This window comes from Hyla sarda, chromosome 5 (assembly GCF_029499605.1).
Source record: "Hyla sarda isolate aHylSar1 chromosome 5, aHylSar1.hap1, whole genome shotgun sequence".
In the NCBI taxonomy this organism is placed as follows: Eukaryota; Metazoa; Chordata; class Amphibia; order Anura; family Hylidae; genus Hyla; species Hyla sarda.
The window spans coordinates 120,544,882-120,564,133 of record NC_079193.1 but is presented as its reverse complement, the minus strand read 5'-3'; the positions used below and the strand labels follow the sequence as shown (position 1 = coordinate 120,564,133).

At 43.1% G+C, this 19,252-nt stretch overlaps 1 protein-coding gene and 1 long non-coding RNA gene across 2 annotated transcripts in view; one reads left to right on the top strand and one right to left on the bottom strand.

Annotated features, from left to right (window-relative positions):
- The window catches only part of SLC12A7 (solute carrier family 12 member 7), an 870,696-nt gene that overhangs the window by 683,745 nt on the left and 167,699 nt on the right, over nt 1-19,252 (bottom strand). The gene's annotated exons all lie outside the window — the stretch shown is intronic.
- Nucleotides 1-19,252, top strand: part of LOC130273422 (uncharacterized) — a 32,803-nt gene that overhangs the window by 2,214 nt on the left and 11,337 nt on the right. The window contains exons 2-3 of the long non-coding RNA XR_008843988.1: nt 18,375-18,464; nt 18,592-18,646. This is a non-coding gene — a long non-coding RNA (uncharacterized LOC130273422). The remainder of the gene's footprint in view (nt 1-18,374; nt 18,465-18,591; nt 18,647-19,252) is intronic.

Genomic DNA, 19,252 nt, shown 5'->3' with positions numbered 1-19,252 from the left:
TGCCAGTGGGGTGTAAATGTTCACTGCACCCTTTATTAAATTCTGTGAGGGGTGTAGTTTCCAAAATGGGGTCACATGTGGAGGGGGGGGTCCACAGATCTGGCACCATGGGGGGCTTTGTAAACACACATGGCCTCCCACTTCTATTCCAACCAAATTCTCTCATCAAACGCTCAATGGCGCTCCTCCTCTTCTGAGCCTTGTAGTTCGCCCGAAGAGCTCTTTACATCCACATATGGGGTACTTCCATACTCAGAAGAAATGGGGTTACAAATTTTGGGAGGCTTTTTCTCCAATTACCCCCTTGTGAAAATGAAACATTTGGGGTAACACCAGCATTTTAGTGAAAAAAAAAATTTCATTTTCACGTCCAGAAATTTGTCAAGTACCTGTGGTGTGTTAAGGCTCACTGTAAGCCTTGTTATGTTCCTTGAGGGGTGTAGTTTCCAAAATAGTATGCAATGTGTTTTTTTTTTTTTTTTGCTGTTCTCGCACCATGAGGGCTTCCTAAATGGGACATGCCCCCCAAAAACTATTTCAGCAAAATTTGCTTTACAAAAGCCAAATGTTATATCACTTCGGAGCATTGTAGTGCACCAGCAGAGCACTTGACATCCACACATGGAGGTATTTCCATACTCAGAAGAGATCGGGTTACACATTTTGGGGGGCATTTTCTCCTATAACCCCTTGTGAAAATGAAAAATTTGGGGGAAAACCCGCATGTTAGTGAAAAAAAAAATTCATTTACACATCTGACTTTAACGAAAAGTCATCAAACACCTGTGGGGTGTTAAGGCTCAACGGACCCCTTGTTACGTTCCTTCGGGGGTGTAGTTTCCAAAATAGTATGCCATTTGGGGGGGTTTACTGCTGTTCTGGCACCATAGGGGCTTCCTAAATGTGACATACCCCCCAAAAACCATTTCAGAAAAACTCACTCTCCAAAATACCATTGTCGCTCCTTCCCTTCTGAGCCTTGTAGTGCACCCACAGAGCACTTGACATCCACATATGAGGTATTTCCTTACTCGAGAGAAATTGGGTTAAAAATTTTGGGGGACTTTTTCTCCTTTTACCCCTTGTAAAATTTCAAAAACTGGGTCTACAAGAACATGCGAGTGTAAAAAATGTGAAACACCTAAAGGGTTAACACACTTTCTGACTGTCATTTTGAATACTTGGAGGGGTGCAGTTTTTATAATGGGGTCAGTTACTGGTTATTTCTAATATGAAGACCCCTCAAATCCACTTCAAAACTGAAATGGTCGCTGAAAAATTCCGATTTTGAAAATTTTGTGAAAAATTTGAAAATTGCTGCTGAACTTTGAAGCCCTCTTATGTCTTCCAAAAGTAAAAACATGTCAACTTTATGATGCAAATATAAAGTAGACATATTGTATATGTGAATCAATATATAATTTATTTGGAATATCCATTTTCCTTACAAGCAGTGAGTTTCAAAGTTAGAAAAATGCAAAATTTCCAAAATGTTCATGAAATCTTGGTATTTTTCACCAAGAAAGGATGCAAGTAACTAGGGAAATTTCCCACTATGTTAAAGTACAATATGTCACGAAAAAACAATCTCGGAATCAGAATAATCGGTGAAAGCATCCCAGAGTTATTAATGCATAAAGTGACAATGGTAAGAATTGCAAAAAAGGGCTCCGTCCTTAAGGTGAAAAAGGGCTCAGTCCTTAAGGGGGTTAATGTTCACGTCGTTCATCGTACGGGATCATTAACATTATACTTTAATAGTTCAGATATTTGCGCATGCGGCAATACCAAATATGTTGCTAAAAAAAAATATTTTTAACACTTTTTGGGGAGTAAAATGGGGAAAAAGGGACAATTTACATTTTTATAAACTTTTTTAATTCATTTTTTTTTACTTTTTAAACTTTTATTTTTACACTTTGATAGTCCCCATAGGGGACTATTTATAGAAATCAGTTGATTGCTAATCCTGTTCAGTGCTATGTATAGGGTATAGCACTGATCAGTATTATCGGCTATCTACTGCTCTGGTCTGCTCAATCTCAGACCAGAGCAGGAGATTCCGGGAGACTGACTGAGGCAGGTGAGGGGACCTCCATCCGCCATTATGGATGATCTAATCTCCGCGGCAGTGCTGCAGGCGTTCCGATCATCCACATTAAGTGCCGCACATGCTGTGATATTTATTAATCACGGCATCTGAAGGGTTAATGGCAGACATCCGCATGATCGCGGATGTCGGTCATTACCGGCGGGTCCCTGGCTGTTATCAGCAGCCGGGACCTGCCACTCATGACCCGAGCATTGCTCCGATGCTCGTGGTCATGTACAGTCCGTAAATGTACGTCCTGGTGCGTTAAGTATCACCGCACCAGGACATTTACGTCCTGCGTCATTAAGGGGTTAAACTCTATTATATACAACTGGTTTTCCCGCCTGCTGTGGAGGACTTCATTGTTGCGGATCTTGCGTTACTGACCGAGAAGGACGACCTTGGGCCCCATCATGCACTTATACGAACTGTAAGAAGTCCACCTGGACCACTGGGATAAGGGGGGTGCACAACCAATTGTGAAGATTAGGGTCAGTTAGGGACAATTTGTGGGACTATTGTCTATTGAGTTTCTGCATTGCAAATACGGACATGAAAGAGGTGAATATTGTTGTATGATTCTACTTGAATTGTTTACGTTATTCCCAAGGTTTTGCTTGTCTTTACCTCTGTTATCTCACCATTAACCTGCCTTTATTAATCTACAGAAAATTCAATTTTATTAAACTCTTTTCTAGTCACGGAGCCAAACCATCTGCCTTGCTCTTGGTTCACCGTATAATGAAAGTGGTCGTTACAAAGTACAATTGGTCATGCAAAAAACAAGCCCTCATATGGGTCTGTGGATGGAAAAATAGAGTTATGGGGGGAGATTTATCAAAACCCTTCTAAAGGAAAAGTTGCTGAGCCGCCCATATCAACCAATCAGATTGCTTCTTTCAATTCTGAAAAATACTTGATACTCCTCCTCCGCATGAAACCTGCATTTCCACGTGGAAATCCGTGCAAAATCTCTGTGAGTTCTTGTGGAAAAGTAACAATATTTTTAGGCAGAAAATTTCTGCTTGATTTACGCCCCAATTCCTCAGTGTGAACATACCCTAAGGGGTTAAGCACTTATTGCTTTTAGTCAACAAGCAATGTTAGGATTACAATTAAAAGAAAAAAATAGCACAAGCTTTGTTTATAATAGAAACCTAATATGTAACAATAAATGGTTAATGTCATTTAATTGACAGTACAACTAGAATAGAAACACATAGGCCATGATTTCACAGTATACAGTGAAAGAGTAAAGGCTTTCAGTGATTTTCTTTTGTGTGCGTTTGTTAGCATGGAATATTTCTATGACACATCTCCTTCAATTGTATTTGTGACTAGAGTTTCTTCCGCTATATTTCTCTTACATCCTGTACTATGATGTAGGTTTGGCTTTTCTACCCTATATGGCTAGATGTATTTGTTATTTAGTTTTTTTATTAACCCCTTCACAACCCCTGGAATTTTTGTTTTGTGGCTTAAAATGTTTTTCTCCTCACCTTTTAGTAACAATACTTTTTTATTTTCCCACTGAGCTTTCCCAAGCTCTTGTATTAGAGCTTATATTGTGTGTGACTAGATGTACCTTTCATTGGAACACTTTAGTTCTATCATATAATGTATTACGAAACCAGAAAAAATTATATGTAAGACAATATTGAAAAAAATATGGAATTGCTAAATTTTGTGGGGCAATCATATTTGTGGGGTTCACAACACAGTAAAACTGACATGCAAACTTTATTCTATGGGTCAGTACAAATTTTCAATACCAAATTTCGACCAGGCATTTGATGTGTAGCAAGGAAAACTAAATCCCTTCGTAATCCGTTATCCCCAAGGGAATATCACAATTCACATTGCAATAATACCTGGCTTACCACAAAAGGGTGTTTTAACCCCATAACGACTAAGCCCATTTGGGCCTTAAACATGCCTTCATAAATCATAACTCTTTTATATTTTCATCCACAGACTAGTATGAGGCTTGTTTTTTGCGCGACCAGTTGTCCGTTGTAATGCTATCACTCACTCTACCATAAAATGTATGGAGCAACCCCAAAAATACTATTTGTGTGGGGAAATTAAATAGAGAACCACAATTTTGCAAATTTTGGAAAGTTTTGTTTTCACGCCCTACAATTAACGGTAAAAATGACATGTGTTCTTCATTCTTTGAGTCAATACAATTAAAATGATACCTATGATAACCTACCTTTCTATTACTGTTGCGCTTAAAAAAAATCACAAACTTTTTAACCAAATTAGTACATTTAAAATCCCCCTATTTTGAAGATCTATAACTTTTTCATTTTTCCGTATAAGCGGTGGTATGAGGGCTCACTTTTTGCGCCGTGATCTGTACTTTTTATTGATGCCATATTTGCTTATATAAAACAGAATATTTTTTTTTATAATTTTTTTTAAATAAAATGTTCTAAAAAACAAAGCAGCTATTTTGGACTTTTTTTTTACGTTCACGCCGTTCACCATATGGTATCATTAACATTTTATTTTGGTTGGGATATTTACGCACGTGGCGATACCAAATATGTACATACCTTTTTTTTTTTTACTTTTTTGGGGGGAAATAGGGAAAATGGGACAATTTACGTTTTTATTGGGGGAGGGTTTTTTTCACATTTGTTTAAAAAAATGTTTTTTTTTACTTTTATTTTTACACTTTAATAGTCCCCATAGGGGACTCTTTATAGCAATCATTCGATTGCTAATACCGTTCAGTGCTATGCATAGGACATAGCACTGATCAGTATTATCGGTCATCTTCTGCTCTGGTCTGCTCGATCGCAGACCAGAGCAGAAGACCCGTGGAAGGCAGGGGAGGCAGGTGAGGGGACCTCCATCTGCCATGCTGGATGATCGGATCGCCGCAGCAGCGCTGCGGGCGACCCGATCATCCATTCAAAGTACCGCGATGCTGCAGATGCCGTGATCTGTATTGATCACAGCATCTGAGGGGTTAATGGACATCCGCGCGATCACGGATGTCCGCCATTACGGGCGGGTCCATGGCTGCTATCAGCAGCCGGGACCTGCTGCGCATGACGCGAGTATCGCTCCGATGCTCACGGTTATGCATAGGACGTAAATGTACGTCTTGGTGCGTTAAGTACCAGCTCACCAGGACGTACATTTATGACTGCGACTTTAAGGGGTTAAATACCCAAATTTTCTCAACTAAGTCAAATTATATTCCCTAATTACTCCTTAGGCTAAGTTTACATTTTTTATTTTTTTTTGCAAAAACGCCAATAAAAACTCTAAATCTGTCACATGGCGTTTTTTCTGTGAAAAACACTGTGCCTAAATGCTAGCTGCAAGTCAATAGGAAAACAAAAAATGTCTTTTCTACTTTGCGTTTTTCAGTTTGGTGTTTTTTTTATTTTTTATCTTTTCGGCGTTTTTTCACTCTTTGGCGTTTTCCTGCTCCTTGGCAGTTTTTCAAAATTACAGCATGTTGAGACAATGGCGTTTTTTTCACTGAAATCGTGGCATTTTTCTACCATAGAAGTCAATGGGAGTGAAAAAACGCTGAGAAAAACACCATGTGGGTTTTAACTGGTGTTTTGGCAGGCCTTTTTTTACTCTTTTTTGGACTTTAGCGATCCAAAAAAAGGGATTTTGTAGGGTACCATAAAACAGAGAGATGAAAAAAATAGTATTTAACAAAATTTATATTTTTGAGAATGAAATTTTTTATCATTTTTAAACAGGGACCAATTTATGTGGGTGGGCAGGGACCTAAAAATGTAGCCAGCAATATTAACAATGTAGAAAGGGGCCATTTAATTGTATAAATGATATAAAAAGTTTTACAAAATGTATTTAAAAAAAAATATTAGTAATGTATTTTAATGTATTTAATAAAGTGTGTGTTTTGCTTATTTTTTTTATTTTTATTTTTTTACTTTTTTCTTTATTTTTTTTACATTTTTTTAGGTAGTACTACTACTACCAGCATGGGAGTAGTAGTACCTGAACTAATAGACAGATTGCCCCTGGGTGTCACTTCTATAGAAGCTGGTGGCACGGCCACACTTCTCTGCTCCCCTGCACTGTACACAGTAGATTCCTGTTTCCCGCTGAGAGCGGTAATTGGCCAGATGTGTCAGCCAGTCACTGCTCTCAGCGTCATCTACGAATTTGTGATGTGAAGATACAGTGCAGGCAAGGGACGAGAGAAGAGTAGCTGGTCACCCGCTTCTATAGCTTATACAGGACGATTGCAGCGGGTGTCAGGAGTGATCCGCTGTGATCTGACCTTAACTGCAGGTACTACTGCTCCCAACATGGAGCACACTCTGCAGCAGATACTACAGCTCCCAGCATGGAGCAGAGTGTGCACCATTTTGGGAGCAGTAGTACCTGCAGTTAAGGTCAGATCACAGCAGGTGTCACTCCTGACACCCGCTGCGATCGCCCTTCATCCTTGAGATGTGGAACGGCTTTCTTCCACACTCCACATCTCTACACTATATTCCGGGCCGGCCAGTGATGTGAATAGAAATTCACATCACTGATTCATATTTCCCGCTGAGAGCGGTGATTGGCTGGCACCATCCGGCCAATCACCAATCTGAGCGAGAAATAATGAATCAGTGATGTGAATTACTATCATTACATCACTGGCCGGCCCGGAGTTTAGAGCAGAGATGCGAGTGCTGTATAGAGCTGCTCTGTATCTCAGCAATATAAAGAACGATCGCAATGGGTGTCAGGAGTGACACCCGAGGTGATCTGTCTATAGTTACAGGTACTACTACTCCCAGAAAGGAAAAGTTAGTTTCATGCTGGGAGTAGTAGTACTACCTAAAAAATGTAAGAAATAAAGAAAAAATAAGCAAAAGAAAAACATACTTTATTAAAAACATAATTAAAATAAATTACTAATAAAAATATATATATATTTTTTTGGTACCCAACAAGTATCTTTAAGAAAAAATGCCAAAGGGGCCAAAAATGCAATTTCCACACAAAGGCAAAAATGACAGAAAAAACGCAAGAAAACGCCAAATGCAGGAAAATGCTGTGGTGTTTTTTTAGGCCAGAAAAAAACCCCATGTGGAAACTTACCCTAACATCCCTCCTGCCCTTAAAAAGCTCTGTATCATACCTTTCCCCTTGCTCACATTGTGTGAGCTCCCAGCAGGAGAAAGTGGGTGTTCCCCAGCAGGCGCAAAGTCACTGAAGCCTGCGAGAGCTGTGCCTCACCATGCCCGCAAGCACTTCCTGAGTTTGGTTTCTTTCCTGCCAGACTGGGAGAAGACAAAACTAACTGTTTGATTTGTGGCAGGGAACAGTACAAAGCTACCTAGTGGCTGTTTTTTCAACCACATTAAAAACATATTAACCCCTTAAAGGGGAACTCCGGTGGAAATTTTGTTTTTACAAATCAACTGGTGTCAGAAAGTTAAACAGATTTGTAAATTAATATAAAGTAGAAAAAGATAGTGGCTATGGCACCTAACGGTCTATTAAAAAAATGCAATGAATAGAACTATTAGAGGTCCCACAAATATCCAAGAAAGTGTATAGTGGTAGTCCGTATACATGAAAAATGTCCTGCGTAACAGTGGTGCCTGGAAAGAATAAATGCAATTCAATAAATACCAGTAATAAAGAAAAGGGGTCCGGCAACTCACAGTAAGACGCTAGCTGCTAATCGACACGAGGTCCGTCCATGGGGCAGGAGAAAGTGAGGGAAGCTCAGGAGGCTTCCCTCACTTTCTCCTGCCCCATGGACGGACCTCGTGTCGATTAGCAGCTAGCGTCCTACTATGGATTGCCGGACCCCTTTTCTTTATTACTGGTATAGATTTGTAAATTACTTCTATTTAAAAATCTTAACCCTTCTAGTACTTATCAGCTGTTGTATACTACAGATATACTACAGAGAAATTTGTGAAGTTCTTTTCAGCCTGACAACAGTGCTCTCTGCTGACACCTCTGTACGTGTCAGGACTGTCCAGAACAGGAGGTTTTCTATGGGGATTTGCTTCTAATCTGGGCAGTTCCTGACACGGACAGAGGTGTCAGCAGAGAGCACTGTTGTCAGGCAGAAAAGAAATTCACTAATTTCTCTGTTTTATATAGCAGCTAATATGTACTAGAAGGATTAAGATTTTTTTAATAGAAGCAATTTACAAATCTGTTTAACTTTCTGTCACCAGTTGATTTGTCAAAAAAAAAACATTTCCACCGGAGTTCCCCTTTAAGGACTCAGCCCATTTGGGCCTTAAAGGCGTACTCTGCCACAAGCATCTTATCCCCTATCCAAAGGATGAAGGATAAGATGTCAGATGGAGGGGGTCCCGCCACTGGGGACCCCCCCGGGATCTCGGCTGCAGCACCCCGCAATCATTACTGCACAGAGCAAACTGTTTCTGTGCGTAATGACCGGCGATACAGGGGCTGGAGCATCGTGACGTCACAGATCTGCCCCTCGTGACGTCAGGGCCCACACCCTTAATGCAAGTCTATGGGAGGGGGCGTGATGGCCGCCACGCGCCCTCCCATAGACTTGTATTGAGGGGGCAGGCCGTGATATCACGAGGGGCGGAGCTGTGATGTCACGATGCTCCGGCCCCTGTATAGCCGGTCATTACGCACAGAGCGAGTTTGCTCTGTGCAGTAATGATAGCGGGGTGCTGCAGCCAAGATCCCAGGGGGATCTCGGCTGTTGGGCTTAAAAAAATCGCAAACTTTTTAACCAAATTAGTACGTTTAAAATCCCCCTATTTTGAAGACCTATAACTTTTCCATTTTTCTGTATAAGTGGCAGTATGAGGGCTAATTTTTTGTGCCGTGATCTGTACTTTTTATTGATACCATATTTAATACATTTTTTATAAAAAAATTTTTGGAATAAAATGTTATAAAAAAAAAAGCAGCAATTATGGATTCTTTTTACGTTCACCGTATGGTATCATTTACATTATATTTTAATAGTTTGATATTTATGCACGCAGCGATACCAAATATGTATATATAATTATTATTATTATTATTATTTTTTTTTTTTACACTTTTTGGGGGTGAAATAGGGTAACTGGAACAATTAACGTTTTTATTGGGGGGAGTTTTTTTCCCCCACATTTTTGTTACCTTATTTTGTGAAAATAAAAAGTATGGGGCAACACCAGCATGTTAGTGTAAAAACCACTAACCGGCTGATGTAGACCAACTTTTCCTATTCATAAGGGATAAAAGCCCCCCAAAATTTGTAACTCAATTTCTTGCGATTACGGAAATATCTCATATGTGGCCCTAAACTGTTCCCATGAAATACAACAGGGCTCCGAAGTGAGAAAGCGCCATGCGCATTTGAGGACTAAAATAGCATATGGGTGGACGCCAGTGATTACCAAACAGGGTGCCTCCAGCTGTTGCTAAACTCCCAGCATGCCTGGACAGGCAGTGGCTGTCCAAAAATGCTGGGAATTGTTGTTTTGCAACAGCTGGAGGCTCCTTTGGAAACACTGCTGAACGATGTTTTTTTTTATTGGGGGGAGGGGGAAAGTGTAAGGTGGTGTATATGTAGTGTTTTACCCTTTATTATGCGTTTGTGTAGTGTTTTTAGGGTACATTCAAACAGGCGGAGGTTTGCGGTGAGTTTCCCGCTAGGAGTTTGCGCAGCGGCAGAAAATTTGCCACAGCTCAAACTTGAAGCAGAAAACATACTGTAAACCTGCCCATGTGAATGTACCCTGTACATTCACATGGGGGTGCATACTGGGAGTTGTACTTTTGCAACAGCTGGAGGCACACTGGTTGGAAAACCTTCAGTTAGGTTCTGTTACCTAACTCAGTATTTTCCAACCAGTGTGCCTCTAGCTGTTGCCAAACTACAACTCCCAGCATGTACTGATCGCCGAAGGGCAGATGTAGTTATGTAACAGCTGGAGGTTTGCAACTACAACTCCCAGCATGCCGAGACAGCTGTTTGGGCATGTTGGGAGTTGTAATTTTACAACATCTGGAGGGCTACAGTTTACAACTTTAGCCCCCCCCCCCCCAGATGTTGCTAGGCAACTACTCACCGGCTTTCATAGTCTTCACCAGGGAGCCGCACGTCATCGCCGCCCGCAGCCACCGATCAGGTAAGGGACCTCCACCGCCGCCGGTCACGCTACAGTTCCCCCGTTCTGCCCGGATTACCGTCTTGCTTCTTGACGACCAATAGCAGGGATAGGAGGGGTGGCACCCCTGTCACCTAACTCCTTTCCCTTCAGGGGGCTCGGGGGTGTCTTGGACACCGGTATGACCCGAATCCGCCGAAAATCGCCGGTCTGAATTGACATGGGGGGGGGGTGTCTCAGGACCCCCCTGGGCTTATGCACGGGATGCCTGCTGATAGATATCAGCAGTCATCCCGGTCTGGTCCCCGACCGGATAGTGGTAGGGACCGGAATTCCTACGGGCGTACCCATATGCCCTACATACTTAAGGACTCAGGATGCAGGGCGTATGCATACGCCCTGCGTCCTAAAGAGGTTATACTATTTTGCTTCTATACGTGTAGACGTGTCATACCAGTTAACATATTTTGCACCTGATATTTACATATCATTCACTGCTTACGACAGGCAGCAGCATTTAACACTTTGGATGCAGTGATCAATGCCGAACACTGTGTTTAAAGTGAAAATGGAAGTTGCCAGTAGCTCTGTGGAGTTCACCAAACCCTCGCAACATGATCACAGTGGTTCGGTGAGCTAAAAAGGAGGAGGGTCCCCTTACCTGCCGCCGATCCAATGATGCAGCCTGGCTTAGCTAGGCTGTATCAGTGGATTGCCGGTCACACTGTGTAATGCTATGCCATATGCATAGCATTATACAATGATTGCAATCTTATAATTGCATATAAAAGTCCCTTAGGCTAAGTTTCTTTTTCTTTATATTCAAACAACCATTTATTTTTATCAAACAAAAACAGAGGGTAAACATTCCAGGCTCGGTAGAGACATCACAGATCAGCAAAACAATATAGAACAACACAACACACCTCTCGAAGGTCGGGGTCTCAATAGGTAAGACAGTCACGTTCCACAAACAGAAAAAAGTTTGAGGTTGAAATGCTCGTCTCCACCACGTCTGAGATAGGGGTAATATGATGAAAATGGGGATGAGGAGAATAGGAACAGAAAAGAGGGGAAAAAGCAAAGGAAGGAACAGAGAGAGGGGAAGGAAAAGGGAAGGGGGTGAAGATAGGGAAAGAGGAAGGTAACATGGAGAGGAGTCACGGGAAGCAGAGGGGGCGAAAGGAAAAACCCAAGTTCGGCAGTCAAGGCAAAAAAGGGAAAGGAAGGGTGGGAGGTATGGGTAACAGGGGAAGGATCATAAGGACAGTCCCTAACTATGCGCCGTTGGAGGGACTCTTATTCCCCCCCCCCCCCCCCGACTGTTTCGGAGTGGTACAAGGAAGTCCTTTTTCTCTGCCGTATGGAGGAACGGATGGCTGACTCGACGGGCTGTACACCTTTAGTCCTCCAACCAAAAAGCATCCACAGGTCCCAGCTCAGGAACACGTCCACCGGAGGTTTAGCTACCTACTAGATCAGAGAAGAGGTGGTCCCTGACTTGTTAAAATTCAGTCCGCCCTATATAGTCGGGATTCCACAAAGGCTAACCAGGGTCGCCATATCAGCACATATCTCTCCCGTTGACCCAGCCATCAGTTCCTCCATACGGCAGAGAAAAAGGACTTCCTTGTACCACTCTGAAACAGTCGGGGGAGGGGGGGGGTAAGAGTCCCTCCAACGTCGAGGAATCACTGTCCTTGCTGCCATTAGCAGGAAGTGAGCTAGTATCCTCGAGGGGGGGTTCTCCTAGACGCAGGAAGGAAAGAAAGGAGAAGCACCTTGGGATCATCAGGGTAGGACACGCCCAAGATAGACGCTATCCAGGAGAGAACTACGGTCCAAAAGCTATGGAGGGAAGGACACGACCACCACAAATGGGACATCGTACCACAGCACTGGTCTGGCACCGTTGGCTACATTCTATTCATTTCTCATTCGATGGCACAGGGTAAAGGCCACGAGAACATGTACTGCAACTCCGACTCCAAGGCCAACGACGGGAGGTTTTGGGCTGCCGCATCCATGAGCAGCCCATATATCTGGGAGACAGCCCTGGTGGTCGGAGAGTCAGAGGCACACATACGCTCGAAGGGCAGGAGCGGTATAGCAAGTCTTTAGGTGTGCATTACATGTCTAGAGAAGTGCTCCAGTTGCATATACTGCATATGTCGCAGCGGTGTACGGATGCGTACCGGGACCAGATCAGTATAAGAGCGGAGCCGAGTACCATCCAGGAAAGTACTTAGGGGCAGTGCAGGGGGATCAGAGTATCCAAGAAAGGATGAGGCCCGGACACCCGGGGGGGGGGGGGGGGGGGGGAAGAGGGGGTTACCTAGAACAGGAGTCAGTGGGCCATCTGGTTCAATAAGTCCAGTTTTTGAAATGTATCTCTTATAAGTCTGTACCAATTCTCTGGTGACCCACGGCAGAGGCTGCAGTAGGCTATCCGTGACCGTCCCTGAGGGCAGCCACGGAAAGGATGTAACCTCAAAGCTAGTAGTTCTCACCTCAATCCCACCCACCTCTTAACAGTGCAACCATGAAAGAAGTCCAGAAATCTGGCTAGCGTGTCTGTGATATAGTAGGCCTTGCAGTCCGGGACTGCAAGTCCACCCGCCTGCTTATGTCTAGTCAGGGTCTGCATGGCGATTCTAGATGGTCTCCCTGCCCATATAAAGCCCAAAATAGCTTATCCAGCCGTTTAAAGAATGGGGTAGGGATGGCCACAGGGACAGCCTGGAAAAGGTAGAGGAGATGGGGCAGAACGTTCATTTTTAGGATATTAGCCCTAAATGGAAAATGAAAGTAATGAAAGTAATGCTGCACATCCTATAATCCCAGGCAGGGCAGACAGGTAGACCCCCCCCCCCCTCCACTACCCTAGTTGTTTTCCTTTATGCTATGACTTAGTCTTACTCTGAGGACATCTTCTGCCCCTGTTGTTCCTCCTCCTCGCTGCTGCTGCACCAGGTTCTTCAAGGCTCCGTCCGTGCGCTATAGTAAAGTACAGCCTCTGCGCTCACTAGTATGAAAAGGCAGTGGGCCCCCTCACACACTGGGCCCCTGTGCAGCTGAACCGGCTGCACAGGAGATATGTCTGCCCCTGGCCCCCACCTATGCTAATCTATATCTGGGCTGGTGGGAGGAGTAAGTTGTATTTAGTGTGGCATTTTTACATCATATGGAGCATGTTAGCTTGTGGGCTCGTTTTATCGATGACATTTTCATCCTCTGGAATGGGTCTGCTGAACAGTTTGGGAGTTTTGTGGCTGATCTCAACATTAATTAAGTGGGACTTAAATTCACGTCAGAAATACATTCAAGTTAACTTCCCTTCTTGGATGTTCTGATCTGTAAAAATGATCAAAGGGCTCTGGAGAAAGCAGTCTACCGTAAACCCACAGCCACAAACTCCCTACAGGACTGGCATAGACATCATCCCAGACCCCTGTGCAAGGGCATCCCTAAGGGACAATATCTGAAGATGAAGAGGAATTGTTCAACACAATACGTATTCAGTAAACAAACAGCAGATCTCAGATGTAGATTTAGGGAACGTGGCTACCCAGATTGGGTATTAAAGAAGGTTTACTAGGAGACAGTAGGGCGAGATCGAGGGGAACTGTTCGTCCCTAAACCCAAACCACAGACTAACAACACGATAAGAATAGTTGCAACTTTTGATGGGGGAACAGAAAGGGTCAGATCCACCACTGATAAATAGTGGATGTGCTTTTGATGGATCAAGACCTTAAAGGGGTACTCTGGTGCTTACACATCTTATCCCCTATCCAAAGGATAGGGGATAAGATGCCTGATTATGGGAGTCCCGCAACTGGGGACGCCCATGATCATGCACGCAGCACCCAGTTTGTAATCAGTCCCCGGAGCGTGTTCGCTCCGGGTCTGATTACGGTCGACCGCAGGGCCGGTGGCGTGTGACGTCACGCCTCCGCCCCCGTGTGACGTCACACTCCACCCCTCAATGCAAGCCTACAGGAGGGGGCGTGATAGCTATCACGCTTGCATTGAGGGGCGGAGCGTGATGTCACACGGGGGCGGAGGCGTGACTTCACACGCCGCCGGCCCTGCGGTCGACCGTAATCAGACCCGGAGCGTGTTGGACTGATTACAAACGGGGTGCCACGTGCATGATCACGGGCGTCCCCAGCTGCGGGACTCCCGCGATCAGGCATCTTATCCCCTATCCTTTGGATAGGGGATAAGATGTGTAAGCACTGGAGTACCCCTTTAAAAAGATACTTGGTGCTCACCCTCAGATTTAGTTTAGGCAAGGTTGGAGTCTAAGGGACCGCTTTGTGAGGAGCCATATTGTCAGACCAAGCCTGGCTCCCATCTGGCTCTATCGTCAAATCGATGGCATGTAATTACATACAGGTAACTAACGTTTTTGAGAGTTCAGTGACACATCGTTCTTTCCAAATCTGCAACTTCATAAACTGCCGAGGTAAAGGGGTTATCTACAAGGCCACATGCATCTGTGGCCTTGAATACATTGAGAACATCATTTGGGAATTTAGAAGGCGGGTGGGGGAAAACCTCAGAGACATCTCATTGGTGGCTGATAAACCTTTAGCCAGGCACATTTACGAGACACATGGAGGTGACCCTAAGACAAAGTGCAATTTGTGGGTATTGAGCTCGGGAGACCCCCCTCTCAGGAGGTGGTGACTGGGACAAACTGATCCTACAAAGAGAAACCCAATGGATCTATTGTTTACAGACACAGACACCGAGGTGCCTCAATGAGCAGCTGAGCTTTGAATGTTTCATGTAGCCCACACTACTGTTTTCATATTTTCTCCCTCCCCGCTTGGCCATTTTTAATTTTTGTTATTCCCTGTTTTATTCCCTTCCAGCCCTCGCATACTACTGTTCATCATATTCTGTATCTATAAACTTCACCTACTCCGGAGTTCCTGCAAATTATTCATTATAAAGTACTCAGGTCATCATTTTTTCATGTACAATTATTTTCTATATTCATCTCAAGAGAAAATAATGACACAGCACCCGAAGCTCTTGTTGGTGTAGTGCATCCTCATTGTAAGTGTTGCCTGTGGCAATAAAGCAGCAAGATTGAAGTAGAGCTTCGAGTGCCGTGTCATTATTTTCTGTTGAGATACATATGCGCATACTGCACTTTAGACACGGCAGTGGAGTGGTGCTGACAGCCGCATCTCAGGACTTTGCTATTTTCTATATTCGTTTGTCATCAACATACATTTTCCTACTGATAACATTAATTGCGCTATATCATAGAACTGCAATATGACAGATGTCTTATCCTGCGCATTTTTTTAACCTTCCGTCATCGCAGCTCCCTTTAATTTAGCTGTCAATCCCTGCCATCAATACCATTGCATTGTTACTAGTTGCGGACAGCGCGGGAACAGTATCTCTGCGCTGCCTAGCAATGCCCGACGCTCTGCTCCAGTTTCTCACATGCCCCTGGAAGTGAGGTAGGCGTCCTAGATGTGACGCGGACACCCGGAAGCGTCACGGACCGGAAGCGTGTGCACACTGTATAAAACAAGCCTCACATGCTAACATGTTAACGAGAATTCTATGCCTTAGGATGGCGACTCTGCCACTGCAGAGCGCAGCCTATCGCCGGCCACCACTGCTGGTCATCTGTATCGTGAGTAATGCAATCAAGGGTAGGGCTCTGACAGGGTCTCTTGTACTGACCCCCCCTTTTTTCTTGCTGACTGACTTGCACTAATGCATAGGGGGATTTGATTGTGCCTTATGTGGCATAGTAGTACAGTACTTGGCTTTACTCCTCTTTGCAGTAAATTTGAGTAGCTGTATTAGTCCAGTGATGCAGATACAAATCAAAAAATGTTGCAGTATCTTGTAATACCTTTTTTATTGGACTAACAGCATTTTGTAGAGACAAGCTTTCGGGATTCCTCCCTTTATCAAGTCCAAAGCAAATCTAAGCTCACAAGTAGAAGACACAGGTTACAGCTCACAAATATGCAGGGGTTAAGACAATAGATGTGGAGAATTCACACTAAGATGGGCCATAAATTGTCCTGTTATAGGAACACAGACTAAATAGATAAGGATGAGAAAAAGGGGGAGGGAGGGGGGAGCAGGGGAGAGACTGGTATTTAAGCAGGACAAAGTGGGATGCAAAAGAGAATCCAGTACAGTACAGGATATAAGAGAATACAGTACAGGTTATAAGAAATTTTGATAATGAGATAAGAAGCTCAAATCCACATTAAGTCCCCCGTTTTTCGAGTCAAAAAACAGTATCATTTTGGCTTCAAATGTCTCTCTCGTGTGTTTTTGAAGTTCCCTCTCAGTATCTTGATTGTAAGGTCATGTATGGAGTGGCCTGTTTGGGTAAAAGGATGTCCAACTGGGGTGCAGTAGTCATTTTCTTTATGGCGGTTGATGGAATGTCTGTGTAGATTCATCCTTTCATTGAGTTTCCGGCTGGTTTCACCAATGTAGCATCCCATGTCACACTTGGTGCATTGTATCATGTAGACCACATTTGGGGATGTGCAGGTGTATAGTCCCCTAATGTTATATGTCTTGTTGTGGGTGGCTTCCATCTTGGTGCAGATATGTTGGCAGAGTTTACAGCGGGGTTTGGTGCAGGGTTTGGTCCCATTGTCTGTGTCTGTTCTTTCTGTAGGTAATTTTCGGCTGACCAGCTTTCGTTTTAAATTGTGTGGTTGTCTGAAGGCCAAGATGGGAGGTTCAGAGAAGATTTCTTTTAGCATCTCATCTCATCTCTCATCAATATCGGCTGTAGGTCCAGGGATTCCAGGGCAATTTATACGTAACTACAATCTTTAGGGGTCACCCCCCAAGGGGTTAGCCCTAAACTAGAAACCCCCCCTAAAACTCGATTTTATTAAATCATTTAAAACATATGAGCTCTGGTATATTGGTTTAAAAACACAGCTAATTGTTGTCTTTGTGATAAGCGTGCATCCAAAAAACCTTATGGTATTGCTCATGTGCTCAAACAGCACTAGTGTGAGGATGCCGTTAATCTATTAAATGGACACTAATAGCTGCTTATTAAAATATAGATAGCCTTCAGCTGCCCGATGTTTCGTTGGCTAAACCAACTTTATCAAGGTACAGAGGCCAATGGCCGTTCGTTTGGACCTCTCTCCCTTTTATATCCTCTGACCGTGATGTCAGAGTCCCCGCATCATTGTGCGCTATCTAATCCACCTATCTCCGCTCGGATGGTTTCATTCACTTATCCTGTCATTCCACGTCACTACACACTGATACCTTACCTACCAATCACTGTGCACACTTCATTGTTGTTCCGCCACGTACATATGATGCGCGGCGCATGTCATTGCACTTAGTGCATATCGCTCATCAGTCTAACTCATGTCAGTACGGAGTTCATCACTGTGCAAGTCCGCCGCGCATGTCAGCGGACTTGTATTTACTCGTGGATGATGTCAATAACTGCGGCTGCGCGTCCGCCCAAGTTATTCTGATATTGAGCTTTGCGCATGTCTGTGGACTTAGTTTCTACTGGTTGCCTTTGGTAGATATTAATGGTAATGTCCGCACATATCCTCGGACTCAGTTCTTCTCTTCATTATTGATGAGCTAAATTATTCTCTCACCGTATTAATGAACTTGGTTATTCTCTTTCCATATATTGGAGAGTGCCCTAACTATGTTGTTGTAGAGTATAGGGTGTATGATACTCCACATATAAGGAATATCTAGTGAAGAGGATAGTGAATACCTAAACATCTAAAAACAGCATCTCATCCCTTTTTGTAGTATATGTTCTTATGGCGGTCTATGGTACAGTGGGTGACATCTAATTATTATTATCTAGAGTAGGATAAATGGAGTTGTTATTGTTAATCGCAAGTGATTATGCTTAGATAGTTTGTGCTCTTGACCAACAATCACATAGTTCCTTTATCAATAGCACAGTTTTACCCCTGTACCACCTGATTAGTTCTAGTGCTAGTCCACATCATATCACAAAATGCCCAGTACTAATCCATTTATTTAGGTGGATTGTGGTTGCATCTGCTCTTTTGTTCTTTGATCTAGATTATCAGATTGTAGACATTAATGTTCGACATCTAGATGTTCATCCAAACTACTACATTAAATATATTATTTTACTTATTCCTTCCCTTGCCCAGGTAATAGCAGACATAGACTCGACCATCAAATTGACCATAGATTCACAGGGCACAATTTTGCCTGACTACAATCAACCATCTCCATTAGAGGTGAGTATGTCTTGGTAGCCATTCAATAAATACTGGTCACCATAGTACCACGCCATGGGTGGTTGTATATATGGTTGGCACAAAAATTACTCTTGATTTCTTGCTTCCTTGTAATTTTCCATAATAGGTGTAGATATTTACATCCCAAGTACCCTAACCAGCCATCTTGTCCATTATCAAAGGTAAGTGTATATAGATATCATTTGCTTTCTAGTAATCATATATATAGTGACTGTAAGTATCTTCCCATTATTGTCCTCATATTATAGGTGTCCTTGTATCATAATTATAGGTGTATTAGATAAAATAAAATAATTCAAAGTCACGGGGGAGAGGGACCATATAACCAATGCTCATTATTGTCTCTTACTTTCTGAATCATAATAATTTCCATTGCTACTCCAAAAAACGCTGTAAATGAGAAACCCTCCTTTAGTCCATCCGGACTTCTTGTTTTCAGTTTGTATATCCATTTGGCCTCCTCCTTAAGTAATATCCTGTCTACATTACCTTTTCTTGGGCCCATTTAAATTTGACGTAACCCCCAAAATTTTATTTGGTCACTCCTATTATTATGTACAGTCCTGATATGCTTTGCCAGCGGTGTATCTGCATTGGTACGGATGGTACTAAGGTGTTTCCCAATTCTCCGTCTGACTTCTCAAGTTGTTTTGCCCACATATAATTTTGGGCATGTGCAGCAAGCTATATATAATACATTCTTGCTGCTACAATTTATAAAGTCTAAGATTTTATAAGATCTGCCGTCATACGGATTGATAAATTCC